This window comes from Podarcis gaigeae (genome assembly GCF_964106915.1).
Source record: "Podarcis gaigeae genome assembly, chromosome: 15".
Taxonomy (NCBI): Eukaryota; Metazoa; Chordata; class Lepidosauria; order Squamata; family Lacertidae; genus Podarcis; species Podarcis gaigeae.
In genome coordinates this window covers 39126759-39154736 of record NC_139692.1, presented here as the reverse complement: position 1 = coordinate 39154736, position 27978 = coordinate 39126759, and the positions used below count along the sequence as shown (strand labels likewise).

General features: G+C 47.3%; 2 long non-coding RNA genes across 2 annotated transcripts; one reads left to right on the top strand and one right to left on the bottom strand.

Annotated features, from left to right (window-relative positions):
- Nucleotides 1-9: 9 nt before the first annotated feature.
- Nucleotides 10-21462, top strand: LOC310832746. The gene is made up of 3 exons (XR_014558399.1): nucleotides 10-837; nucleotides 19974-20123; nucleotides 21306-21462. It is a non-coding gene; the product is annotated as an uncharacterized lncRNA (long non-coding RNA).
- Nucleotides 7248-27915, bottom strand: LOC310832769. Its single transcript, XR_014558423.1, has 2 exons — nucleotides 27848-27915; nucleotides 7248-8404 (listed from the first exon to the last, which is right to left on the bottom strand). It is a non-coding gene; the product is annotated as an uncharacterized lncRNA (long non-coding RNA).
- Between the last annotated feature and the right edge of the window lie 63 nt (nucleotides 27916-27978).

Below are 27978 nucleotides of genomic sequence, written 5' to 3'. Positions count from 1 at the left end.
CTGCGGCGCGGCAGCAGCAGGAGGCCCCATTAGCTAAAGTGGTGCTTCAGGTTAAGAACAGTTTCAGGTTAAGAACAGACCTCTGGAAAGAATTAAGTACTTAACCCAAGGTACCACTGTACCCAAAAGCAAACTGCCTCCAACAGTGGATGTGGAGACATGGCCACCACGACTAGTAGCCGTCAACCATCTTCTTTTCCGTGAACTCCATGAACTTCTGAACCCTTTTAAAGCCCTCCAGATGGGCGGCCATCACTGCTGTCGCCATCCCTGGTGTGTCAACGTAGGGGTGCGGCAAGCGTGTCACACTTTTCCATCCGTGAAATGGCCGAGGGTGTGATGTAAAGGCCTCTGCTTGAAGTTACTGCGCTCCTTAATGATTTTATAGCCCTTGCCTAGGGTTTCAGAGCGGTCTCCTGAAAACAAACAATGTTTGTGACTAAGATAAGAGGTGTTGGCAATGGTTGGGGTGGAGGGAGCAGGAATGGTGTGGGGAGGAAGTGGCAGTAAATCTCATCATTGATTCCCAGGGAGCGTTGTCGCCAAGGGAACGCCAGGAAGGCTCCTCCCGGGCCTACAAAGGCCTGTTTTAGTCACTGGGAATCATAGAGTTGGAGAGGACCATGTAGACCAGCAATGGGGAGCCACAGGCTGAGGGACAACTGTGGACCTCCAAACCTCTCCATCTGGCCCTCAGGACTCTCCCTAAGCCACACACCATCATGAGCTACACCCCCTTACGGGCCTTGTTTGCACCCTTTTTGAGGGGAGGGTGCGAGACAGAGGATAGAGAGAAGGGTGTTTAAGTGTTCAAAGAAGCCAGCCTACTATATCAAGGTAAAATGTACATTTGGAAGCAGTATGGTGTAGTGGTTAGAGTGTTGGAATAAGACCCAGGAGATCGGGGTTCAGCTTCATGAACCTCACTGGGTGACCTTGGGCCAGTCACTGACTTCCAGCCTAGCCTACCTCACAGGGTTGTTGTGAGGATAAAATGGGGAGAGGGGGAGCCACCTTGAGCTCCTTGTAGGCCAACAACATGTAGAAGGCTAGGGGCTCCCCACCCATAGCTGTCAACTTTTCCCTTTTCTTGCAAGGAATCCTATTCGGAATAAGGGAATTTCCCTTTTAAAAAAGGAAAACGTTGACAACTATGTCCCCACCCCAAGACTAGACAGTGCCCTGAAGATGGTGGAGTTGATTCTGGCATTGTAGCTTTCATTCCGGAGGTCCGTTCTTAACCTGAAACTGTTCTTAACCTGAGGCACGCTTTCGCTAATGGGGCCTCCCGCTGCTGTCACACCGCCAGCGCGCAATTTCCGTTCTCATCCTGGGGCAAAGTTTGTAACCCAAGGTACTACTTCAGGGTTAGGGGAGTTTGTAACCTGAAGCGTTTGTAACCCGAGGTGTTTCTAACCCGAGGTACCATTGTATTAGGTTGTAGTGCAAAAGTCCACTTAAATCCCCCCAATAAATTGCTTTAAGCAATAGAGGGCAGAGTTGGGGAGCCTGTGGCCCTCTGGGTATTGTTGGACTCCATCAGCCCCAGCCAGCATGGCCAGTGGTCAGGGATGATGGGCAGCGTAGTCCAACAGCATCTGGAGAACCCCAGGTTCACTGCCCATGATACAAGTGGAGCAGAAACACCACCCCACTTTTCTTTTGCAAATGGTACACTGCTCACACAGCCTTTTATGCATGCAGACATGTGTGAGTGTGTGGTACAGTGATTCGTGTGTTGGACTAGCACCTGGGATATGAAGCACACTGTGTGATTGTGGGCCTTTCACTGTTGCTTTGCCTAAATGAAGGAGGGGAGGAGAACCATGTACCCCACCTTGAGTTCCGCAGAGATATAAATGAAACAAATGTGTAGTCGGAATCTCCTTTCTTGAAACTTCTATTCTTATCAGGAAGAACTTTCTGACACTGCTAAGGCAGTGGAACGGACTCCTTCGAGAGATGGTGGGCTCTCCATGCTTGGAGGTTTTTAAGCGGAGGTTGGATGGCCTTCTGTCATGGATGCTTTAGTTGAGATTCCTGCATAGCAGGGGGTTGGACTAGATGACCCCTGGGTCCCTTCCAACACTATGATTCTATAGAAATGGAGTACCCACAAATTGCAGAGAATTGAGGCCCAGGTGTCCCTCCTTATGTAGCTGTGATCAAATGGAACTATAGCCCTCAAAGGGAGAGGAAAATGTACCAAGTTGGCCTTTTGATTCTGAGCAAATGGGGTACGGCAAACATTTCATCCTTCTGGAGGGATGTGTCGGTGGGGGAACACCCTGCTAACTCTTCCTTAAACCTGCCTGGAGCAAGAAAACCTCATTGATATGCAGTTGTTCACGTGTGCAGTAAATTCCAATTAGTTTTACGGAGGTCTGCTTAACATTTATGGGAAAGAGAGCCTCGGCATTGCTGCAATATTATCAGCGAAGGAGGTTTGGGCTAAGTGAGGATTCTTTTCCCTCTTTTTAAAGCTCTCAATGGGTTAATTATATTTTGCAGATTTGGGGAAGGGGTGCTGGGGGGGTGCAGAGAAGAGAGGACTTCAAATAACTCCTTGAGAGAAGGCTAACAATCCCATGTGTTCTTTTGTGTTTGAGTGACACTATATATATTTGCAAAGGCAAGGGGTCATTTTTTCTGACCGAAGCAGCATTCCCTCCTGGGCAACCTCCGAGGGGGAGGGCACATGTCAGTTGTGGGCGGGACCAGGGACAAAGTAGGCGGGGCAACCATTGTAAAATTTTGCCTTCCTACAGTAGGTTGGTTTCTACATGAGCCCTCCTCTCCATCCTTCAGCCAGGCAGGTGAGAGACATTATCAGAGTTCAAGGACACACAAAAGCCAGCCAAAGACATTCCAGGAGGGTGTGGATAAGGAGAATCCTGACAGAGAGGCTTGCCCTGATTTATTACATCGATTCCACCTCTATTCAGCAACTATGTTGTGAACCGCCCTGAGATTGATGGGTGAAGGGTGGTAAACTACAATTATTACTATTATTATTATTATTATTATTATTATTATTATTATTATTATTATTAGATAGCCTCAAGGCAGCCTCCTATCCCTTTGCCACTTTCCCCAGAGGAGGACAATGCAGAAATGGTGGGATCTAGTTGGTTAAAGTCTCTAAGCTGTTTGAAATTCGGTGTGCTGCCAGGCCACTGTTAGGGGCGGAGACTGCCTGAGTGGTGAAGTTTGCTGTTTTTAGACACTGGCTTTCGGAATGTAACAGATTGGCTGGACACAGGGGGATGTTGGGAGGAACCAGCTGGGGGACCCCCAAGGAAGGAAGGCTCAGAGCCCAGGAAGTAGTGGTGGGATTACAATGAGTGGCCAGAGGGAGAAGACTGGGAGGAGGAGAGGTCAGCAGCTGAGGAGGTGACAGGGCTTAGTGAGCAGGGAGAGTCTGTGGCAGAGAGAAGTCCAAAATCGGGGGCAGAAGCTAAAGCAGGAGATAAGTCAGGCAGGTGTTCCCCACTCCTGTTGCAGCAAGCTCCCCTCCTCCCTGGTCTCCCAGAACCAGAAGAGGCATGAAGAGGGTGGAGAACTTAGCTTCATGGGGGCACAGTCTCCGATTGCTTGGGGGAAACCCTGGAGAGGAGGGGACTTAGGCAGCTGTGGGGAGGTGTGCACCTTCAGTCTCAGCAACTGCTTCATGGAGGCAAGACCTGCCGGATATGAGTTGCTCTGCTCATTAGGCCTGGAAAGCTCACCCGAGTGCAACAGCAACTCTTGTGACTCCCAACACAAGAGGTAGCATTGCTGCCTCCAACAGTGAAGGAAGAACACAGCCATTGTGGCTACTAGCCATTGCTTGCCTTCTCCTCCATGAATTGCTCTGATTTTCTTTGATAAGCCCTCCATATTGGTAGCCATTACTCCATCCTGCAGAAACAAGTTTCCTAGGTTAGCTATGAGCTGTGTGAACAAGTTCTTTCTTTTGGTCTGTCCTGAACCTTCCAGCCTCCAGTTTCGTTGGATCCACTCACCCCCGGAGTTTTAACATTATGATGGAGAGAGGGAGGGAGAAAAACCTTCCCCCTAATCCACTTCCTCTACTTACATTTATAATTTCAAGTACCTCTACACACACACACACACACACACACACACACACACACACACACACAATCTTCCCATAACACACACCTATAGCAGACCTTCCAAGTGTCCCTATTTTCCAGGAACAGTCCCAGATTTACAGAAGCCATCCCGGTTTCTGAGTTGATCCTTGACTGTCCCACTTTTCCTTAGTACATCCCTATTTTCATCAGAGAAGTGTTGGCGGGTATTGAGTTATGCGACCCCCCCTCCCCGAGCCAAGGAGATAAGTACAGTGGACGCTCGGGTTGCAAACGTGATCCGTGTGGGATGCTCGTTCGCAACCCGCAGCGTTCGCAACCTGCAGCTGCGCATCTGTGCATGCGCTGCTTGCAATTCGGTGCTTCTGCGCATGTGCAACCACCGAAACCTAGAAGTAACCCATTCTGGTACTTCCGGGTTTCGGCGGTCTATAACCTGAAAAAACACAACCTGAAGCATATGTAACCTGAGGTATGACTGTAACTATACAACCTTTAGAAGACACCTGCCCTGTATAGGGAAGTTTTTTTTACATTTTTATGTTTTTAGATATGTTGGAAACTGCCCAGAGCAGCTGGGGCAACCCAGTCAGATGGGTGTGGTATAAATAATAAAATTATTATTATTATTATTATTATTATTATTATTGAATACGACATCCCTATTTCCACCAGAGAAACATTGGAGGGTATGACTTTAACATCCTTCAAGTACCAGGTCCCTCTTCCCAATGACAGGCCTTGCTCTGTTTACTTGGATGTGGCTACTTGGTGTGGGGGGAAAGCGGTGGCAGCGAGGAAGCAAAACCGACACGAACCATGTGCTCCCCCATCTGCAGACACAGGCGTAATCTTTCCGGCAGGTGTACATAAAAGATTTATTTTTGAATTAGCATGCTATTGATTTGTATTATGTAAAGCCCCATGCCGGGGGCCTGGAGCAGCCAGCCAGCATTATGTTCCCATAGTGCGCACGGGGCCAGATCTATCGGAATGCCGCAACAGTGTCAGCGATGCTGCAGGTGCTTCGTTGTCACGAGGATGAATGGGATTAGCGTCGGTGATGGTAAAGTCGATCGAGCAGCGGGTGGGCCCCGGCATTTAACTTCTGCTAAGAGATGATCTGGAGGCTTCCAGTCCCCTTGGAGTCTGTGCTCCTCTGACCCAGAAGCCATGGTCCCCGAGGCCTGGCGAGAAGGGGATGGAAGCAGCTCTGGCAAAGGAGCTTTCACAGAAACACAGAATCGCAGAGTCAAGGAGGGGACTCCAGGGGTCATATAGTCCAACCCCCTGCAATGCAGAAATGACAGCTAAGGAATTCCTGGCACATGGCCATCCAAACTCAGAGAAGTCTACTTGTCAATTCCCTCCCTAAACTGTGGTGCCCAGAACTGGCCACAGGTCCTCAGAAATGTGCTCTTCTTACCATTTTTGCACACTCACAAGGGCTGAGTCTGGGCCACCTAGAATCATAGAGCTGGGGGAGACTCCAGAGGACATCTAGTCCAACCCTCTGCTCAGGGCAGGATTGGCAGGGCAGGATGCAACTGCCTCATCCCTCACAAGTTGGCCGGCCGGCCTCCTACTTAAGCACCTCCAGGGGAAGGAGAGTCTACCACTTCCCAAGGCACATGCCATACAAGTCCTCTCCCAAGGAATCCTGGGAAGGGTAGTTCACATATTGCAGAACTACAGTTGCCAGCACCCTTGACAAACTATACAGATCCCATGATTTTTTGAGGGGGGTTGCTTTAAATGTGTGGCATTTACACACCCCTAGTTCCACACTGTAAGTCTCACTGTTAAGAATCTCTGAATAGGAAACCCTCAAATGTGGCCCCCTCAAGGCCTCTCCATCAGGCCCTTGGGACTTCCCCCCAGGCAGAAGTGCCAGCTTGGTCCCGCGACTGTGGGTGCATGGAGCTATGGGTGCCATGCAGTGGGCACGGCCATGGCACTGAAATTTGGGGGTGTCCAGCACCTTCATGTGGAATTTTGTGGGTGCTTGGGCACTCAGGGCCCCAGGGAGTTGGCACCTATGCTGCCAGGCCACATGCACCTCCTTTTTCCCCCAGGACACACCCCTTCACACCCTCTGTTGTTTCCAAGTTGCAAAGTGTCATTGGGCAATGGTCACACTTCTTGCTAGTCCGTACGGAGGATGGAGGGGCAGTGGTTGTGTGCAGAAGCAAGCCTATTGCACAAAGTTAAAATTAATATTTGTTGCTCCTCCAGCCAAAATAGGGACGCGGGTGGAATAGGGATGCAGGTGGCGCTGTGGGTTAAACCACAGAGCCTAGGACTTGCCGATCAGAAGGTCGGCGGTTCGAATCCCCACGACGGGTTGCTCGGTCCCTGCTCCTGCCAACCTAGCAGTTTGAAAACACATCCAAGTGCAAGTAGATAAATAGGTACCACTCCAGAGGGAAGGTAAACGGTGTTTCCGTGCGCTGCTCTGGTTTGCCAGAAGCGGCTGAGTCATGCACGCTGGCTCCCTCGGCCAATAAAGTGAGATGAGCGCCGCAACCCCGCAGTCAGCCACAACTGGACCTAATGGTCAGGGGTCCCTTTACCTTTACAGAGCTAGAAGCCCCATCCCTTAGCTCAGGGTTTGCCAACAATATTTGGACAACGCAACCTCTCGTTTCCAAGTTAGTTCTCCAAATGCTTGAGGAAGACCTGCTGGTTCCCTTTACCTTTTACCAGCCAAAAACTGCTTCCTTGAAATCTTTGGTTCTAATCTAATCCAACAACCACCATAATGTCTTGGAGCAGCCCACAGAGAATCCCTTTCATATCTCCACATCACTGTTTGACTTCCGGAAATTCACTGTTGTCTCAGTCTAACCTACTTTGCAGGCTCATTGTGCAGGCATGAATCTTAAAAAGATTGTGACATCTGATGATACTTGACTTTAGTACTTGGCCACAGTGTTTTATTTCCATCAGTTGTTGCTGTTTTTTAACTTGATGGTTTGATTGCTGGCATGCAATAGTATTTCATATCTGACAGTGTTTGGTAGATTGAGAAAAACAAAAATTGTCCACTTCCTAATGGAGTTGAATTTCTTATTGTGAGCAGTGAAAAGCTATGACTTCTGAGCTTCAGAAAGTCTGGAATGCCTTTACATAGAAAAGCATATGGTGGGGTCATTTTTAATTTTTTTTTTATTATTTGAGTCATTTGAATGATTTATATGAGCCATGCAATAATCACATACGATCTTGGTGACTTGTGTTTTGTTTTAGACGCTCATGCAGTTTGGTTACATCCTGTGGTCATATTTGGCATGAGACAGTGTTTACTCTTTGAGCATTTTTTAATAAATAATAAATGACACGCGGTGTAACATTTTTTTCCCCAAAATTGACATGCAATGTTATTAGTAATTGATAGCTGATAAGCAGTGGTATTGGCTGGCAGCAGGCATGTGATGGTATTTCATGTTTCACAGCTTACATACAATGTCTCTTAGGATGTTTGGAAGGCATGCGATAGCATGAGTGGCATTTCCCCCCACTCTAGTCTTTTCTAGTGATCCATGATCTTTCTTCCTCCACCCCTATAATTCCCATTATTCCCACCCAAAAACAGTAAAGTCTGTCTTTGAAGGAGAAGCACTGCAACTGTCATTCTGAAATTTAGCATGTTTCATCCCCTCAGAAGGGTGAGCATGCCTGCAGATTACATCCAAGTCTGGAAGAAAACAAGACTTGTTTCTTTTAATAATAATAATAATAATAATAATAATAATAATAATAATAATAATAAACACCCAAACTTTAGAGGTGCTCTGCCCAAGCCCCCCCAGATATATCATCTGCTTACAATTTGGCAAGCTTGCTCCAATCTGGAGGACCTTCTGCGCCTGAAAATGTCACCTACTTTTCCAAAAAGGGGATATATATCTCCATTTTTTTTCTTCCCCACTATAGTGAATGGGGAGAAAATAGGGCTTTGTTTCTCATAAGATCTAATTTGAGTCGAAGTGGACGGAGCAACTTTAGAACAGATTGGGCTGCTTCCCAAAGCTACAGATGTGAGTCAAATATTGTAACCACCTAGCGGATGAAGCTAGTTGCTTGGTGCTCTCAGTATGGGGTGTCACTGAGGACTAGTACCCCAAATGCTAAATTTGTCAATGGCCGGTGCATTCACCCTGTATCCTCTGCCTCTCCAGCCACTGCTGTGCACTGTGTATTGTTGAGTGACTTTGGCAGCTGCCAAACCAATCCCGTAGTTGCTTCTTCTCTCTGTGTGTTTTCATGCTGGGACTCTGCGGGGCGCCTGGATCCCATGGGAGGGTCTAAAAGAGAGACAAAACTGCAATTGTTATAAGTCCTCAGCGAGGCAACTAAGAAGAAACCTTTTATCGCTGCCATGTAGCATGCAAATTGCTGGTCAAACATTATGAAACGTCATTAGCCCCGGAGCAAAGTTGAGTCCCGTTGAGTGAATTAATACATGCTTCTGAATAGATCTGCATGGACGCTGCTCTTTTTCAGGAGCATTGAAAGTCGCCCTCACAACAATCTTGCAAGGTAGGCCATATTATTATCCCCACATTGCATATGAACATGTGGTGTAGTGTGGTAGACAGCATGCCGCCTTGAGCCAGGATGAAAATGCAATGAAATGGTGTTTTAAAAGTTCCTGAGGGGCCAGAAGAATTTGGCCGGTGAGAATTTACTTCTTTCACAGCTAGTTGGATTCCAAGCCAATCTTAATCTGCCTTGGCCAATTGTACAGCAAAAGGATAAGCAGGATTCATAGCAGGCAATCCCTCTGCGGGTTTATGAAAGTGGACAATTCTTAACAATAAACCACCTCAAATCTTGTGTTTCAAAAACATCTGGGGTGGCAGGGGGTCAAGCAAGGAAGGGAATATGGGTCTGTGAAATATCTACACATTTGCATTTTTCAGTCTTCGGATATCGCTTCCTTGCCGACTGCCAGGGAGAAGGAAGCTCAGAGGCTGTCTTTTAAATCATTCTCACTTGCAGAAGTTCTATCAGGGAAAAAAGCCATTAATAAGAGGGTGGGGTGGTGGGGAGAAAGCATTACCATCTATTATTTGCCATAACATGAGTTTAAAACCAGGAAGTCGAATGATAAAATATGTGGTTGGTAAGTCTGGGGAGGGACAAGTGGAATAAGTGATAGCGCTGGGCCTCCGAGCCTTCAACTTAATGTGCTAAGTAAATCCCCGAGGTTAAAAATGTATGGAAATTGTTGCAGCTCGGGGAGACATATTTTTAACTCTCCAAAAGGTTCCTGCAAATCTACTGCCAGGGTTCCCCCCCCCCCTTTCTTCTCTCTCGTCCAAGAGTTGCACCAGACGAACCACTCTTTAGAATTTCTTTGTGTGAGATGACACACTCATTGCGCTGCTGTGCTGTACTTGGGATTGGTTCAAGGTCCTAATCTACAAGGCACCTCGATGACTTGGGTTCTAGGATACCTTGAGGACCGCCGGCCAACCTTATCCCTGCCTGCACTTTGCAACCTCCTAGCCCTTTAAAAACTGACCCTGCTCTTGATAATACCCCAGATCTCTCACACACATGGTCAGCCTATGAATGGACTTGTGAAATTGTTTCGCAGGTAGATTTCAACATGGCAGTAAGTGTGCAAATGTACTTGGGGACAGTGGGAGGTTAAATTATTGCCAAGGTTCACAGACCCTGACCCTGAGGACACAGAAGATGGGGAAGACATGGGGTATTAACCACATTTGGAGAGAACATGCCTTGCAGGGGTGTCTAGTGGGAGAAGACCCACCGTTGCAGGGCGTTGGACTAGATTACCGTTTGGGTCCCATCCAACCCTACAGTTCTATGATTGTATGTATACCAACCGTTGCTTTGCCTGGGGAAGTAGGTCTGTCCCCCTCTGTCTCAGAGGATGACAGCTCCGCAAAGCCCTCTGCAAGACAAGTGGGGAATCCATCGCCACCCTATACCTGGGATAGACATACATCTCTCAGTCTTCCCAGAGCCTATACCAGAGGGACAGGACATAGTCCCTTTATGTCACAGCAGGTTCCCACAGAGAGGTTGTGGCTAGAGGCAACCCCTTGGCTGCAGGACAATGTAAGCAGCCAGATGCCCCAGCCCCCCCCCCCCACCTCGACTATTGCTGCAGCAACATCTTGGACTTGCTCTCCTGAATTTGCCCTGCATCAAGCCTCTGGTACTTCCTCCTCCCTAGGGAGCTCTCCAGGGTCCTGATCTCCTGCACGAAGCCTGCCAAACCTTACCAGAAATATTGTTGTCGTTTAGTCATGTCCGACTCTTCGTGACCCCACGGAGCAGAGCACGCCAGGCACTCCTGTCTCCCACTGCCTCCCGCAGTTTGGTCAGACTCATGCTGGTAACCTCGAGAACACTGTCCAACCATCTCGTCCTCTGTCGTCCCCTTCTCCTTGTGTCCTCCATCTTTCCCAACATCAGGGTCTTTTCCAGGGAGTCTTCTCTTCTCATGAGGTGGCCAAAGTATTGGAGCTTCAGCTTCACGGTCTGTCCTTCCAGTGAGCATAGGCCCAACTCTGACACTGGTCTTTGATTCGGGAATGAAGATTACGGGGTTAATCCAGAAGGTGCTTTAAAAAACAAACTGGGATCTGGAGGAAAAGGAGGGCATAGCACCCAACAAGCAGAGAAGAGTCCAGGATCTTAGAGTCAATGCTGTTTTGTTTTCAGTACAGCCACCCTTTTCAGCCTCTGGTCCTTGTTGGACGTTAAGGCTGAGCCACTGGAGAGAGCCAGGACCCAGGGGCAACCAAGAGTCAAGGCAGCAGGGCAATCAGAATATCAGGCTCAGAAGGCAGTACCAAAAAGTCAGGCCAGAAACACAAGGCAAGGTATAGCTCAGGTTGGCCATGTTGCTCAAGCAACCACTAGCAGGAATAGGTGTGCCTTCCTGCCCAGGAGCAGCCAATGGCCATACTGGGTGGGTGGAGCTTGGCCAGATCCGGAAGGTTCTTCCTTGAGAGGCCGCAGTGATGCAGCTCGCCACATGGGGCAGTGGTCAGCCGCTCCTGACCATGGATCTTGCAGCGACCGGTTTCAGTGACCACTTCCAAATCCAGTCCTCTTTTAACTGGTTAAGCAAAGGTGAGCTGCCTATAGGTAACTAATATCGCTCTTCTTTTGTGGTTCGTGTACCTAGTTTATTTCACAATATATACGAGGACAAGGGTTTGCCGCTGGGGATTCCAGATACAAATGGAGTGGTCAGCGTGAGCCCAGAAAATTGATGCTACGCTTGTCCAAGTATGAAGGGACAAGGGGGGGGGAGGTCTTTTTTGGCGTGTTTGTGTTGGCTACGCAATCCATATTTAAACAGGCCCTAAGCTTGTCATCCAACGCTCATGCACACCACTCAGCCATCCTTTAACCTCTGAGTGAAATGTCACAAATGCAGTATGTAGATTGAAAGGCGAGTAATTGATCCCTTTGTGCGATGGCAGCAGCGCAGTGTTTAGACTTTGCTTGCCAGCCCCTTCCCCCCACCCCCAGCCCGCCTCGCAAGCTCCCCGTCTCCCTATTGAGCCAGCCATGCTGTTGAATTTATGAAGAGAGATGTTTTAGCAGAAAATCCCCCAGAGTCTCCCTTCAAGCCTTAAATCCCCAACCTGTTCTCCCCGGGAGACCTCATGACACGGAGCATGGCAAGCCAGCTTCCTCTTGCTTATGCATTAGCCATCTATTTCAGCTTTCTGACATCTCTCACACATAAAACGGTAAGAGAGAAATAAAATATCAGTCTCTGGGCGAAAATAAAGCTTTGCCTCCCTCCTGATCTATAGGATATAAAATAAAGCCGAGACTTTGATAGTGGCTTTTCCTTATGCTGGGGTTGTTCTTCCACACAGGAAGACAATGAAGATGGATGGCGCAGATTCTCCAGGTTTTACTTCACCCTTTCTTTCCTTTTATTCTTCTTTCGTCTTTGTCAGTTCCCCCCTCTTTCTCTTCTTGTTTTAAAATTCCCTCTTCAAATCCTCTGTTCCCGGCTGCACTGCTTGGTCACGTAATAAGACTTTGCCAACATTTGTATAGCGTTTTCAGTCGTTCAAATCGTTTCCCATAGAATCATGGAATTGTTGGAAGGGAGCCCAAGGCAGTGGCATAGCATGGGGTTCTAGTGCCCGGGACCACATGGAGGAGGATTGGTGGAAGGGAAGCGGATGGAGTACGCATGCGCATTCAGCTGCATAATGTTATCTGCATCACCCAGGAGATCACAGCCACAGAGATAAGAAAATAAGAGTTGTTGCGTTGTCTGGAGAGGTCACATCCTGGTTCTCATGGAGAAGCCATTTTCAATGGAGCCCAGTAACAGAAGAGCACAGCTGTATTGAGGCAGTACCGGGTGCTGAAACTTTATGCCCCTAAGAATTTTGCACCCAGGGCAACCACCCCTGTGCCCCCCCATTACACCACTGCCCCAAGGGTTATCTAGTCCAACCCTCTGCAAAGCAGGAATCCCTACTTTGTACCTCATCCAGATCAGGGGTAGGGAGTCTTAGGCCCAGGGCAGTCAAATGTAGCCCTCACATCTTCTCCATCGAGGAGGCTCCCTAGGCTACAGTTCCTGCCCAGAAGACAAATGAGAAAAGTTCCTGATGTGATGCTTCATATCACTGGTTCTACAAATTTCACTGTTTCTGGGAATGGGAATCTGGAGATCATGGTTCGTCTTACTCTCCTACCCTTAGATGCCTACGAGACCCACAGACCAGACTCCCCATCTCCCTTCTCTGGAACTTGACCACCACCAGCCTGACATCTTCATCCACATTGTCTGCCTCTGGCCCTCTTAATCTTCATTTGCATGTTCCAGGACCAAACCCTTCCCCTCCAGCCCTGGGCCGCCTTGGAACTCAGCCAAGACCTGACAAGCCCAAGCTACACATCTGCACACGGGCCTTTGTACTGCAACCCCAATGGCAGCTTTTGAGAAAAAAGCAGCATAAGGCAGAACCAATTTTTTGGTCTAGCAATGATGCAGGCTGCTTCACCCTTCTGCCACCGCCGCACCTTCCCTCTCCTAAACTGCTTTTCCACCATCATCGCAGAGACACATTATACAGGGCAAAAAAGCACCTGGAAGCCTGCAAGGGGGAATGTTGGAGGGGACAGGAGTTGCAGCATAAAAACAGGAGGAGGGTAGGGGTTAGGTGCCTCTCCTCTGCACTTCTCAGCTGAAAATGAAGGCTACTTTTCCCTTTTGAAAAAAAAGAGCATAGGTACCTTTTGCATGCATTTATTTTTAAATGCATGTTTGCATGCAATGGATTTAGTTTGGCTTCAGGTCAGCTTCCACACTAGCAAAAAATTGAAGTCTCAAAAAGCTTCCATCTTTTCTATTTTAACCCCCTTTGTCATTTTACTCGCCTTTTCTAATTGTGCCTTTCTTTTCCCCAGCTCTGTCCAAGCTAGATTCATGCTATCCAATGCCTTGAGTGCACAAGAAAAGGCTGCTCCCTTATTCATTCCATATGAATTCACCATTTTTGGGGGGGAGGGGGTGTCAGAAAGCCACTCGTCTTCCACCCCCCACTCAAAGAGTACAAGAGAGAAAATGGAGTTTGAGAAGAGGGAGAAACTTAAAGTAAACATATATGTATATAACCCTATTAATTTTGAATCTGCTGTTCAGATTACAAGATGGTGGGCAAATAATATGAATAATTGAGGGCTATGGAGTTCTCTCCCTAACATCCTAAATGTGTTTGCCTACGGTGTTTGCCATATGGAAATATTAAAAGTATTTGTGAATATTTTAAAAAGGAAAGCAGAGGGAACTTAGAAGCATTGTCTTCTGCTCAGGCTTGGAGAAAAGGGAGCTGCTTGGAGTTTGTCAACCTAGGGATCATGGCTGTAAGGGCCGCAGCTCAGTTGGCAGGACACGTGCCCTGCATGCAGAAGGTCCCAAGTTCAATCCCCGGCATCGCCAGGTAGGACTGGGTGAGGCCCCTTGCTTGAAACCTTGGAGAGTCAGTGTAGACAGTACTGATCCAGAAAGACCAGCTGTATTCTTTTGTTGAAATTCCCGCATTGCAGGGGGTTGGACTAGATGACCCCAGGGATCCCTTCCAATCATAGCTGTCAACGTTTCCCTTTTTTTAAGGGAAATTCCCTTATTCCAAATAGGATTCCTTACAAGAATCCTATTCCCTTATCCTAAGGGAAAAGTTGACAGCTATGCTTCCAACTCTACAGTTTTGTGACTCAGTATAAGGCGACTTTCTGTATTCCTATTTAAACTATTTATCAGGGAATCAAGAATCTCTTTTTTTTAAATTAGAAGCTAAAATCCAAAAGAAAAAGGGAATACCAGTAAATGAAGAGGGAAGGCACAGAAAGTCACTGAGCTGCATGGCCCACTTCATAAAAGAAATAGACATTCCTTTGCAAATATTCAAGCTATCAAGAGGAAGGAGAAGAGACTCAGAGATTTAATGTGCATCTGATTCTGCCCACCGGCTGGCAGGCAGGATGGTGATTCCTCCTCCAAAGACAGGGTGTTTCATCTTTAGCGATGAAGGCCTGAAAACGAAAACCTTGGGATTTAAATGGGGGAAAGGAGTGGCGCTCAAGTCATTTTGCCTGGCTGCCTGTTTTAGTAGAAGCCATTGGACTTGAGGGCTGGGAAAACGAAGCCCCAAAAAGGAAGATGTCAAGGCATATAGGTACAGAGAAAGAGAAGACGGGAGGTGCTGGGGAACACCTTTTGAATAATGACAGACAGAGAGAGAGAGAGAGAGAGAGAGAGAGAGAGAGAGAGAGAGAGTGTGTCTCTCAAGCAGCCATTAAAAATACTGGGGTTTTATCCATGAAATACAAGGTGTTCATATGCCCAATTTACAGGATTGGAGGGCTGAGGCAAGGAACATTTGTCCACAAAACACATTAATATCCCCATTTTACAGAACTGGAAGATGGAGGCAAAGACCACTGCAGCCATGGCAGAACCACAGAGGAATACAACTTCTGTTATCTAAATGCCAATCTTAGCTGTTGTTTTCTTGTTCAGTTGGCCCTGAGATGCCACTATAGATTTTAAGCTCTTTTTTTAATAATAAAAAAGTCTCACTCAGCTGATCAAAGGCTTTTAGGGGCCTGGCTAATATTTCCCAATTTATTAGGAAATGTAACTGTAGTGATGGTTTCTGTGTGTGTGTCCTAAGCAGAGAAGGATGGAATAGTCAGACAAAGGTGAATTAATTCTTTGCATCCCATAATGAAATTGGAGGATGGTGGGCTTGCACACTGCCTCACTCCTTGCAGCCTCTGCTGCAACTGAGGCTTCCCAACCCAAGCATTCAGCTTTTCGAGTTCCACTCAAGCAGCCTTATGTGTTGTGTTATCCATTCATAATTGCCGCACAGCGCATGGGAAATTGCAACCAGGGCTGGCTGTGACATTGGCCCAGAAACTAGCCAGAGAACCCAGACACAGGGATAAGGAAGTAATTCAGTTCAGTTCACATTTAAAGGCCAGCCTACCCAATCTGCACTTTCTGGAAGAATGCAGTAACCGAAACATTGCCATCCTGAGAAATTTGCACTTCTCCAAATTTTGCAATGCAGTTCTCCAGCCAAGCAACACGTACAAAAATGCATATACTGGGGCATAAAAATTAATACACTGGTGAAAACAACACACAAAAATTGTTCATACTGGAGATCAATTCACAATAATATCTACAGTGGTACCTCAGGTTACAGACGCTTCAGGTTACATACGCTTCAGGTTACAAACTCTGCTAACCCAGAAATATTACCTCGGGTTAAGAACTTTGCTTCAAGATGAGAACAGAAATTGTGCAGCTGCAGCAGGAGGCCCCATTAGCTAAAGTGGTGTTTCAGGTTAAGAACAGTTTCAGGTTAAGAACAGACCTCCAGAACAAATTAAGTTCTTAACCCGAGGTACCACTGTATATTGGAGGTAATGGCAAACAAAAAAATGTGGATATTAGGACAAATTCACACTAGGATGCTGATGGATTTTCAAGAGGATTTTCAAGAGTTTTTATTTTAATTGAAAACTGATGTGGAAATGAGGAAAACCAGTTTTAAGACTGGAAAATGGAGGCACTAATCAGACTTATGCAATAGTTGGGACGCAGGTGGCGCTGTGGGTTAAAGCCTCAGCGCCTAGGACTTGCCTTTCGAAAGGTCCGGGATTCGAATTCCTGCGGCGGGGTGCGCTCCCGCTGCTCGGTCCCAGCGCCTGCCAACCTAGCAGTTCGAAAGCACCTCCGGGTGCAAGTAGATAAATAGGGACCGCTTACCAGCGGGAAGGTAAATGGCGTTTCCGTGTGCAGCTCTGGCTCGCCAGATGCAGCTTTGTCACGCTGGCCACGTGACCCGGAAGTGTCTGCGGACAGCGCTGGCCCCTGGCCTCTTGAGTGAGATGGGCGCACAACCCCAGAGTCTGTCAAGACTGGCCCGTACGGGCAGGGGTACCTTTACCTTTACCTTTATAGTGGGTAACGTCCAAATTACAGAGCCCCCACTCCAACGCCAAACCCCATAATCAGAGTTCTGGCATTAACTAAGACAAGCCAGAGGTCCATCTAGTCCAACAATCTCTTCTCACAGTGGCCAACCAGCTTCAGAATTCAAATGCAAGTGCACTCTCCTGTGGTTTACAGAATCAGGCATTCAGAAGCATTACTGCCTCCCACAGTGGAGGTGGCAGCTCTCCATCAGTAGCCATTGGTAGCCTTGCCCTCCATCAATTTGTCCCATCATCTTCTAAAGCCACCTGAGATGATGGCCATCGTGCAACCCCACAAGCCTTTGCAAGTGCAATCCCAGAAGTGCTGATGGTTTTTTTTCCCAAGGGTTTCCAGAAGCTTAAAGGGTGTTTGCAGGCTTTTACATTGCTGCTCCCAATACTCACGATTTCACTTAAACGTGTGGTGCTTCGGAACGTAAGCCCCGCATAAAAGGGGAGTTGCCTGGTGCCTAAAGATATATAATGAAGGCTCCAGGTGAGTCTCCCTGCGAAGAGCATTCCACAAACACGGAGCCACCACAGAAAAGGTCCTGTTCTCATGTGGCCACCTTGTGGACCACCACATACAGATTTTCCAGAAGTGATATACGTTCTTTTTTATTATTATTCTCTTTATTAGATTACGTTTTTTGAAAATACAGATTTAAACTAAACTAGCCTACTCTTAAAAAAATAAAAATAAAGTCAGTTTCTACATTGTTCCAACCATTGGGCCCACCCTCCACCGGAATATTGCCCAAAATATTGCTGGGAGAAGGCTGGGAAGTCTTCACCCAACACACATTGCCTGAATTGTTTGCCAAACTCCTGTTCAAATTCAATGAAGCTGTCGTCTGCACATGTGCAAGAATTGTCTCAAGTGTACACATCTCTGCTTAACATTTCCCATTGGGACAGAAGCTGGCTTGAAGGGAAACACACCAAACTGCAGCATTTCTCAGGAAACAACAGAATCTGCATGGATCGGGGCCTGCTCCCCTGTGTGCTCTGCTTCAAACGCCAGCAGGTGGGAGCTTGCTGGAGTCAGACTGTACCCAGCTTCAAACTCACACATATTCAAATTTAGCTCAGCCGGCTAAGGCCGATTGCCACTGACGTCCTCCAGAACTGAACCCCCCACAGTGGCTATTCCACCTGGTCATTATGTAACTATTATGTAAGAGCTGGCACCCAAATTAGCTTCCTCCCTCTCTGCCCACCCCTTTCTTTCTCCCATTTGTCATTAAGCCAAAGAGGACACTCTCTGTTCTTATACAGTACTTAGGAGAAATGTTGAGGTCTTAGCAGTGATACACAACTAAACCATACTCAGAGTAGACCGAATGAAATCAATGAACCTTGCATTGATTTCATAGGTCTACAGCATGAGTAACATTGGCTTTCACCCTATATTACAACAATGACTCATTTCAGCACACGCACCGACTTCAATCAATCTGCTCTGAGCATGATTAACATTGGCTATCGCCTTATATCGGCATTTGCCAGCCAGGTGCCTGCCAGATGTTTTGAACTGGGACTGATGGGAATTGTGGTCCAAGATATCCAGAGGACAGGTGGTTGGCAAAGGCTGCCTTATATTATTTATAATACTTTTGGTGCACACAAATACTTTTCTTCAAAGGTGAACAACACAGGTTTCCTCCTACACACGCACACCCCATAGTTCCCATGATGGAACTCATGTCACGTTAATGACCCACTGCAGGAACCAGCCTGGATAAACCCAGGAAACAACATTCTCCAACTCCCTGGGCTTCCTTCTCTCCCCTCCCCCTCGCGCCTTTACCTCCTTCCCAAATGATTTGCCCAAAAACCAAAGGAGGCTTTGCCAGGAAGCTCTGACAATAAATCAATGTAACCTTTCAAAACCCATCTGATCAAAAGGCAGGTTTGCTTTAGTGGTTTTGTGAGGGAAGTCTGACGCTTTCCAGATCAGTGCTCTTACAGGTTCCTAAAATCATTAAGGGGAGGGGTGGGGATGCTTGAAAGCAGGGGGAGAAACAGGTTTGTATAATAATCTCCTTTTGTGGGACCTTGGAAGCAATTATAGCCCTGACCTCCTCCCTTATTTCCCCCACACACACCTTCCTGCTCGCCTTTTCATATCCTATAGCCCAGATATAGCCCACTGCACAGAGGAAACATCCCCACCAACATACTGGGGGGAAAGGAGGGTGAGTGGCTGCCTGGTCCTTTTGGAGAGGAAATGGCAAAAGTTGTCTTTCACCCTCCCCACTTCTCTCTGTCTCTCTCCCATCAATTTAGATCGGAAGCTCCTCAAGGCAAGTGCCTGTCCTCTTGCTCTTCAACAAGCACAATGAATGCAGATGACACTACAGTGGTACCTCGGATTAAGAACTTAATTTGTTCTGGAGGTCTGTTCTTAAGATGAAACTGCTCTTAACCAGAGGTACCACTTTAGCTAATGGGGCCTCCCGCTACTGCCGGAGCACGATTTCTGTTCTCATCTCTTCTTAACCCGAGGTACTATTTCGGGGTTAGTGGAGTCTATAACCTGAAGTGTCTGTAACCTGAAGCATCTGTAACCCGAGGTACCACTGTGTATAAAAACACACCATCCTCATCCTTGCCACCAGGATTGGTAGATCTAGGGTTGTACCCCATGCTAAAGCTGCACAAGGTAGGCTAGTTTAAAATAAGGGGCTCATGACTTAACTTGGCTCCATGAATTTCAGTCAGACCAATGGTCCATCTAATTCAGCAGCATCCTGTTCTCACAGTGGCCAACCAGATGCCCCAGTGGGAAAAGCCTGCAGGATTCGAGCATAAGAGCATCCTCCCTCTCCCTTGGTCTCCAGCAGCTGGCATTCAGAAGCATTGTTGCCTCTTAACTATTGGCTACAACCTTTATTTGTTTGTTTCACTTCCATGTGAAATGTTATGATGATGTCTCTTTTCCTCTCTGTTGAAGTATCTCCTTCAAAACAACCCACTTTAAAACAAAAACAAAACCCTTTGCCTTCATGCCTTTAATCTTCATCTTCCCCCATCCCAAAACAAAGTCTGTGTTCACTAGTACATGTGAACACATTTAATCACTTCCTAACCTTTTGCACGTCCCTGTTTTCAGTCTTGTTGCCACATGACTGCCACAGTCTTGTTTGTTTGTTTGTTTGTTTGTTTGTTTGTTTGTTTGTTTGTCTTGCAAAGCCCAGCAGGGTCTTATTGTCAATGTCATATTGTATTCCTCTTGAGAGCAGAGGCCCACGATTATTTAATTGTCTTTATTTTGGCTCACAAGACTGTCTAAACAGCGATGTAGAATGATGCAACTATATTGGTGATGCTCTCAGGCTCTCCTTCGCTCTTTGCTTGTAGGAGACCCATTCCAGACTGAGCTGGCAAGAAAACGCCTTATTACCTGCCAACAGGAAGAAATGCATTGTTGGGTACCACCCCAGTCTCTCAGTGGTGAAAGACTCCAGGGGTCGCAGTGATTAACCACGGTTCAGTTTCCTGGAAACAGTGGTGACTGTGCTGTCTTTAGTAAATTCGGTTTTATATCCTATGGTCAGAGGCAGTATGCTTCTGGATGCCCGTTGCTGAAAACCACAGGAGGGGAGAGTGCTCTCGCACTCAGGGCCCTGCTGGCAGGCTTTCCATTGGGGGCATCCGGCTGGTCACTGTGAGAACAGGGTGCTGGACCAGGAGGTCCATTAGCATAATCCAGCAGGGCTGGGTTATGTTCTTAATACGCAGCCCCACCCCCAGATTTCGCCAAACTGCATCAATTCCAGCCAGCACAGCTAAAGGTCAGGAATGCAGAGAGCTGGAAGTTGTGTGACTCTGATTTAGGATCTAGTTTGGAAGACCAGCCAAGTTCATTCATCCCATACTCTAACGACACACTAGATCAGGGTTTCCCAAAATTGGGGTCTCCAGCTGAACCCGAGTCCAGCTGGACCATCGCTGAAGTTGGCCTGGGGGTTCGTAAGGTGGGGACGGCGGTGGTCTTTGCAACTGCTGAGATGCTAGGCACCAAATCGAAACAAAATGGTGGACCACACCATCACTCTGGCATGACTTCACCGGGGTTTGGCACCTCTCAAGATATTCTCACCAAACATGGCAGAAGGGTTTGCAAGTCTTTAGCAAGTTTGGATGCCAAGTGCCATGTTTGAATCAAGAAGGTGGGGCCAAATTACACCGCCACCCACTTTTTAAGCATAGGTTTGGCCACTTCTTAAGATACCATTTCCAAACTCAGCACGAGAATTCATGAGATGGGACAGCGGTCTCCATTGTCTTTGGATGCTGGGCACTATTTTGAATCGAGATGCTGGACCAAAGATGGTGACTTCGCCAGATTTAGTGCTGCAGAAAACGGTAATATTATCATAGGGTCCGGGACAAGGAAGAAACAAGCCCCCTCTTTTGTAACAAGTTTCCAATGGCCGGCCCTATTGATAAACCAACAGTCAGTATCTGTTTTGGATCTGAATTGATCTTAAATACATGCTGTTGTCATTTTCTTTAACTGCTTTTATATTTATGATTTCTAAATGGTTTTTATATACACAATCACTTTAATTGTTTCTTATATGTGTAACTGTTTTATATATGGTACTATATTGCTTATTGCTTTGGGATGTCTCGGGGGAAGCAATTGTTATTGAAACAAACAAGAACAATATTTTACTTTGTTTACAGGGCAGCGTTTCCCCCTGGAAGTCAGCCAAAATTTGCATTCAGCCACATAAATTAGCATTTGCGGATTTTATGCAGTTTTTAGCCATGTGTGCCTTGAGTCTTTTAAAGATCTCACAATGCCCTTCAGGCTACCAATAATCTTAAACAAAACATCCCTACGCCAATTAAATTAGGCCTATGCAATTAATTGATGGGGGTTATGTTGTTGTTGTTGTTTGGGGTATAGTTTTTGTTTGTTATTATGCTATGTATTTTTGTGTTTTTATATTGCATACCGCCCTCTGATTTTTGCATGATGGATGGTACAGAAATAGTAGCAATAGTTATAGTGGACTATAGGCTGCAATCTGAACCTAGCTTATTTGGGAATGAGCCCCTTTGAATTCTGCTTCTGGGTCAAAATGGTTAGGATTGTACTATAGGGCTGCAGCCTCAAGCACAGTTATTGGGGAGGGAGGCCTATTGAGCAGAGCAGAGTTTCAGAGGAACTGGGCACTGTTCATACTTTTGTTGACTGGATGCATGGGAGAAGGGAGGAAAGCATGGAGCTTTTATCCAGTCTGTCTGTAACTGTTTGGGAAAGTGAAAAAGGAGAGGGAGGAAGGGAGGGAGGGAGGGAGGGAGGGAGGGAGAATAAAAAGGGGGGGAGAGAAATAAATTGAAGAGAGAATAAATGAAAGAAAGAAAGTGAACTTCATAGACAGATATAGATAGAGGGAAAGGAAGGAAATATATATAGTCAGAGAATAAATTAAAGATAGTGAATAAATGAAAGAAAGAATGAAATAATGAACAAGATAGATGAAGAAAGAAAGAATAAACTAGAGAGATAAATAGAGAGATGAAGAGAAGGAAGGAAGGAAGGAAGGAAGGAAGGAAGGAAGGAAGGAAGGAAGGATGGATATATGATAGATAGACAGACAGACAGACAGACAGATGATAGATAGATAGATAGATAGATAGATAGATAGATAGATAGATAGATAGATAGATAGATAGATAGATAGATATCTGGTATTCTCCTCCTAGCTTGCTGCTTCCTGGAAGTCCTGGCAGGCTGATAACAAAGTCTCTTCTTGCTCAGCTTCCGCAGCTGGGTTTCTTCCCCCGCCCAATTCACACACACAAACCCCTCATCTCTGCAAACCGTTGAGGGGCCTGCGATGCTCATCTCCTGCGCCTTATTCATCCCGCATCAGCGCTTTTCACTTGGGGGGCTGGAGTCAAAGGCGAATGGGTCCCTTGGCACCGCTGGTGCATCTGTCGCCTGGGAGGGGATGGAGGGAGCCGGCGGGCCGTGCAGCTTGGCAGGAGGACGGAGGATGGAGGAGGAGGAGGAAGAGGAGGAGGAGGAGCCCAGCGCTGGCCGCCAAGTGGACCCTCTGGAGATATGGGGCCAGGGACTCTGGGCTCTCGCCTTTCCCTCTTCTCCTTTGTACCATCTCTCATTCATTCATTCATTCATTCATTCATTCTCTCTCTCTCTCTCTCTCTCTCCCTTCCTCTCTCCCATTCAGGGCTCTCCCAGTCAACCAGTTCACGGAGCATCCTTCCTTGTTTCTGTGCAGGGAGATTAGACGATGTCGGCTCTTTCACGCGCCTTGTGGGTAGGTTAGACGACAGTTGTCACCCCCCTTATCTCAAAGGGGGCTTCCACACTGTCGCTTTTTTTTTCAAAAGAAGGAGGTTTGATCCCCTCCCACCAAAAAAATCAGGTTGCGTAATTATAGCTGCTGGGGAGCAGGGACTCTTGCACAACAAACCGGCTTGCGCCCAAAACTTAAGACTTTCTCCTCTCTCTTTTTTGCGAAAAGGAAAGTGACGGAAAGAGGCACTGGGAAGTAACGCTGGAGGTAAACTCCCACAAACAAATTCGAATTATAGCTCAATAATTCGGTATTTTGAAGCGCTCAAAGAGTCCGATTTGGAGCGGGAAAAGAGACGTGTCTTCCCCTTCATTTCTCCCGTTCCTCTATCTTTTCCCCTTCTTCCTGTGTTTTCCCTCTCCCTCCTTCCCTGCCCCTCTCACTTTCTCTTCTTTCTCTACATGGGGAGGAGGGGAATCAGTGAGAATCATTATGAACCCCCATTCCTCCCCCCCCCCGAAACCCTCCCCTTTTTCTACACCCACATAGGCAAAAAGTCACGAAGCAGACAAGCAATGGCAAAACCCAGAGACACCTTAGACACGGAATCCGTAAAGTTAGGTCTGGCTTTAGATACGGAATCTGCACAGTTACGTCGGAATGCGTCCCAGAGACGATTTAGACACAGAATCTGCACAGTGACGTCGGAATCCGTTCCAGGCACGTCTTCGACGAGGAATCTGTCCATGCAAAGCTTTTTTCTTTTTCCAGCGTTTGTTTGAACCCTTCTTGCTCATAAATGCAAACTGTCTTGGCTTCAGTAAAAGGGGAGCGCCCTCGGAGAGGGTAAATTCGCGAGACTACTCTCCTAGGAAACCTCCGACGCGACCAGCGAAGCCTAGGCACGCCTCTTGAGCAAAGCTCAAGGGCGACTTGTTTCTGAATAAACATGCATAGGATCGGGCTGTTGGGGCGCTCAGGATCGCGCTCTGAGCAGCTCGATGATCCGACCCACTGCGCGCCTTGGCTGCAAGGCTAAATCCTTGGACAGTCTAAGCAGGTCCCTATCGGGGTGCGCGGAGTTTCTTCCTAAATCACGCTCGCTGAGGATCGCAGCTATCTCATTCTCTTAAACTAATGGTAAACGCATCTCACTAGTTTGCTGGTGGTCTTGCTGCAGTATTCCCTATTAATCGTTTCTGTAGAATTGACCCGCAGGTCCAGATCTGGAAACGGATTTCATGGGGAAAACATGGGCTGGGTCTGCTCCCCTAAGCAACGTGTTTCGAACAGGGGAGCGCAAAGAGGCTTCACTCTGGATACACTAGGTTGTAAATCGGATTGAGAGGGGTGATTGGGGGAAGAATAGGGGTGTTACTGACCTCACACTCCGCCCTATGTTATTGTGGGGGGGAGGGCAGGATGTATCAGTTTATGGCAAACTTGCAAGATAGCAGAAATACTTCAGGGGTGGAGAATCAAGAGATTAGCTGAGGTGGGGAGGAAGGTTATCTCTTGAATTGATTTGAGCTTGCAAAAGCAGCCCATTTGCGGTTGGGGTGCTTTCTGGAGCGACTACGTTTAAAGAAACAGCAGCAGCGCAATCCTATGCGCCTCTCATCAGAAGTTAAGTCCTACTGCGTTCAATAAATCTTATTTCCAAAAACAGGAGTTTTAAAAAGACCATAGTTTCGCCTTCACCCCGTTGTTTTAACACCACATGTTTGGTCTCCAAGGAAATAATTCATTTTAAAAGAACTGGCATCGGGATCCTAAGCAAATTTTAGACGGGAAATAAACTCTCTTCGTTTCACATCCCTTCCAACTAAGGGGAGAAACTTTAGGGAACAAACCGATTTCACTTTTTGAAAAAAGGAAACTTGCTTTTGTGTGGCAGTTTTGGAGAACCTTGGTTTGTAAGAATGTTGTTCCGTTAGAAAAACTAAATAATAAGAAAGAAGAAAATGTAGGAGTTCGATTTTTTTCCCAGGATAAATAAACAAACCTAAAATAAGTAGAAATGAGACCGTTAAAGGTAGCATAAATAATTACTGTATATTATTATTATTAGCAGAATTAATAGCAACAGCAATCTTTTTGTTTCCATTATTATTTTGTCCCTTTTTCTAGTCATTCGAGATGAAAAACAATTACAACTAAATTCATTATTTTTTATTTTTATGGTTTTTCTTGTTTGTTTGTTTTGGCACTCGGAGAGCCAAACCGAACCGGGGAAGTGTCGGAATACCGTCTGCCTGCGAAATTCTTCGGCTCCACTCATCTTGCTAGTCATGTTGTGTAAACCCAAAGGCGAGAACTTGTTAGCCTTCTATTTGAAAAGGGATTTGACTGGGAGGGGGGTTTAAATGTAGCTCTCTCCTGTTAAAAAACAAACAAACACGGCTGTTTTCTCAGAGGTTTGAGCCTCTTGACCGAAAGCGGCAAGATTTTAGGTGGGGAATTTGTCAGAAGGGGAGATTTTTAAGCGATTCGGGTTTCTGCAATTAATGGAAATCGACTTTTAAAACTTCTATTTTCGGGGAGGGGGCAGGTGAGGGCTGAAAGAGGGGGTGTCTCCGGCTCCCCTTCCCCCAGATCAACAAGTGCTACCTGGATTAAGCCATTAGTACGATACACAGACATCTTTTTGTCTTCTCCTCGAGTCATCCATTTCCAAAGGCTGGCCAGCCCCCATATATGTGTGTGTGTGTGTGTGTAAAAGTACAGAAGACAAACGGGGAGGGAAAAGGGGGAGATACATATATGGATGAATATATTCCCCCCACTTCACTCCAGCCTCGAGGCCTAACCCAGAGCTCAAGGGTTCATCTTTCACGGAAATCCCTCCTCCCTCCCCCCTCCCAAAAATGGTCACATGAAACAGCATCCTTCACAAAGCATGGGGAGTTTGTGTACTGTATGTTATATATATATATATATATATATATATATATATATATATATATATACACACACAGAGAGAGAGAGGGAGACTAGAGCCATTGAAAATAACGAGCCTGACTTGTATCGATAAATTTCAGTGAGTAAAAATTAGTTGAATGCAACCCATGCACACACACTTGACACGCGTATATACGCAGTATGCATACATACACATTGTACACCCTTATTTAAGAAGGTACTAAAAGTACTGCAGATCTAGGGAACGTGAGGACGATCTTATCAGGACGTGTCCACCCGCGTCCTCCCGGACTAAAGTTCTTCCTTCCAAAATACCTTTTTTTCTCTCTCTCTCCTCGCGGATGGCGAGTTCTTTCTCCCTCGGTCCGCTGCGAGGCTGCCCCTTCGATCTGCGAGCACATTGGCCTTTGAAGGAGCTGCCTGCATCCTGTGTGATCTCCTTCCCAGTACGCCCCCCCCCCCCGCAACGCCCAGGATCTCCTCCTTGGGGATCGAGTGCTATTTGTGAAGTCCAGGCAGAATGCAGTCAGCAATCGAGGTTCTAGACAGCAGGAGTCTTTTCGCCTTGACATCTCGCAAAACACACACAGACTTTATCTTCGTCTCGCCTCCTACCCGCAACGTAATAAGGCCCCATTTCCATTTCAGACAAGGAGGAGAGTCTTGCCCCGACCCTCAGCAAAACCAAAAGCAAAACACCCACACGCACCTCTTTTGCCGATGCTAAACTTTTTATAAAACACACAGAGAGAGAGATAAATCGTATACAATGAACTTGAGTTTCCTCCCTTTCAAGTCGGACAGCGATTACAATAAACTGCCCCCTTCCCTTTCTGTTAAGAGAAACCTTACTTCATTTATTAACTACTCAAAGTAGAGCCATTCGAAGCAATGGCCCTCAATCCGCAGGTCCCCCGTCTTCTTCAGTGGGTCTGTTCCGAGCAGGTCGAGAAGTTGCGCCCCAACCTTAGCCGCGCTCAGAGCAGACCCCTCGAAACCCACGCGAGCGCTTCCAACGGGTCCACTAGACAGCACAGCCCCCGAGCTGGTCCCAAAATCGATCCCAGGCGTCTCCAGGGAGAGATCCCCCGCCTGAAACCCTGGGGAGGGCGGCTGCCAGTCCGTGTGGACAATATTGACCTCAAGTGGACCAAATAGGTCTGGCTCGGTATAAGGCATGACTCTCTAGTTCCTAGTTTGATGCAACCCCTTTTAAAAAGGAAAAATAAAGATACACACACATACACACACACATATATGTCACACACATACATACACATGCCTGTCTTTAAAGCTATGGTTTTCCCAGTAGTGATGTATGGAAGTGAGAGCTGGACCATCAAGAAGGCTGATCGCCGAAGAATTGATGCTTTTGAATTATGGTGCTGGAGGAGACTCTTGAGAGTCCCATGGACTGCAAGAAGATCAAACGCATCTATTCTTAAGGAAATTAGCCCTGAGTGCTCACTGGAAGGACAGATCCTGAAGCTGAGGCTCCAATACTTTGGCCACCTCATGAGAAGAGAAGACTCCCTGGAAAAGACCCTGATGTTGGGAAAGAGAACAAGGAGAAGGGGATGACAGAGGACGAGATGGTGGGACAGTGTTCTTGAAGCTACCAACATGAGTTTGACTAAACTGCGGGAGGCAGTGGAAGACAGGAGTGCCTGGCTGCTCTGCTCCATGGGGTCACAAAGAGTCGGACACGACTAAACAACAACAACAACATGAATACAACAACGCGACTCGCCTGCAGCTCTTCTCCGAAAGGACCTACCCGTTGGGGTGGCGGGTGCAGAGCGGGACCCCTCCCGGTCCTCGGGCTCAAACTCTCCCGAAAGTTCCCGCCTCTCCATCTCCATCAACTTCGGCGAAGAAGAGCGCGAGGAGAGAGGAGGACGCAGGCAGCCCCTTCTCTCCTCCTCCTCCTCCCGGTCCTCTCTCTTCTAGGATCCTCCTCCTTTTCCCCATCCCAAACAGCCCCCAACCCTGCTCTGTCCACCCCCCCCCTGCTCCGCAGCAGCAGCAGCGCACCTGGTGGGAGCGGCGTCCGCGCCGTCGGGCTCCGGGCCGGGCTCCCCGGCTGGCCTCCTCCTCCGCCTGCCGCGCGCGGGGTCTCGCCGAGGAGCCTCTGATGATGGGCGAGGGGAGGGCGGGGCGAGTGG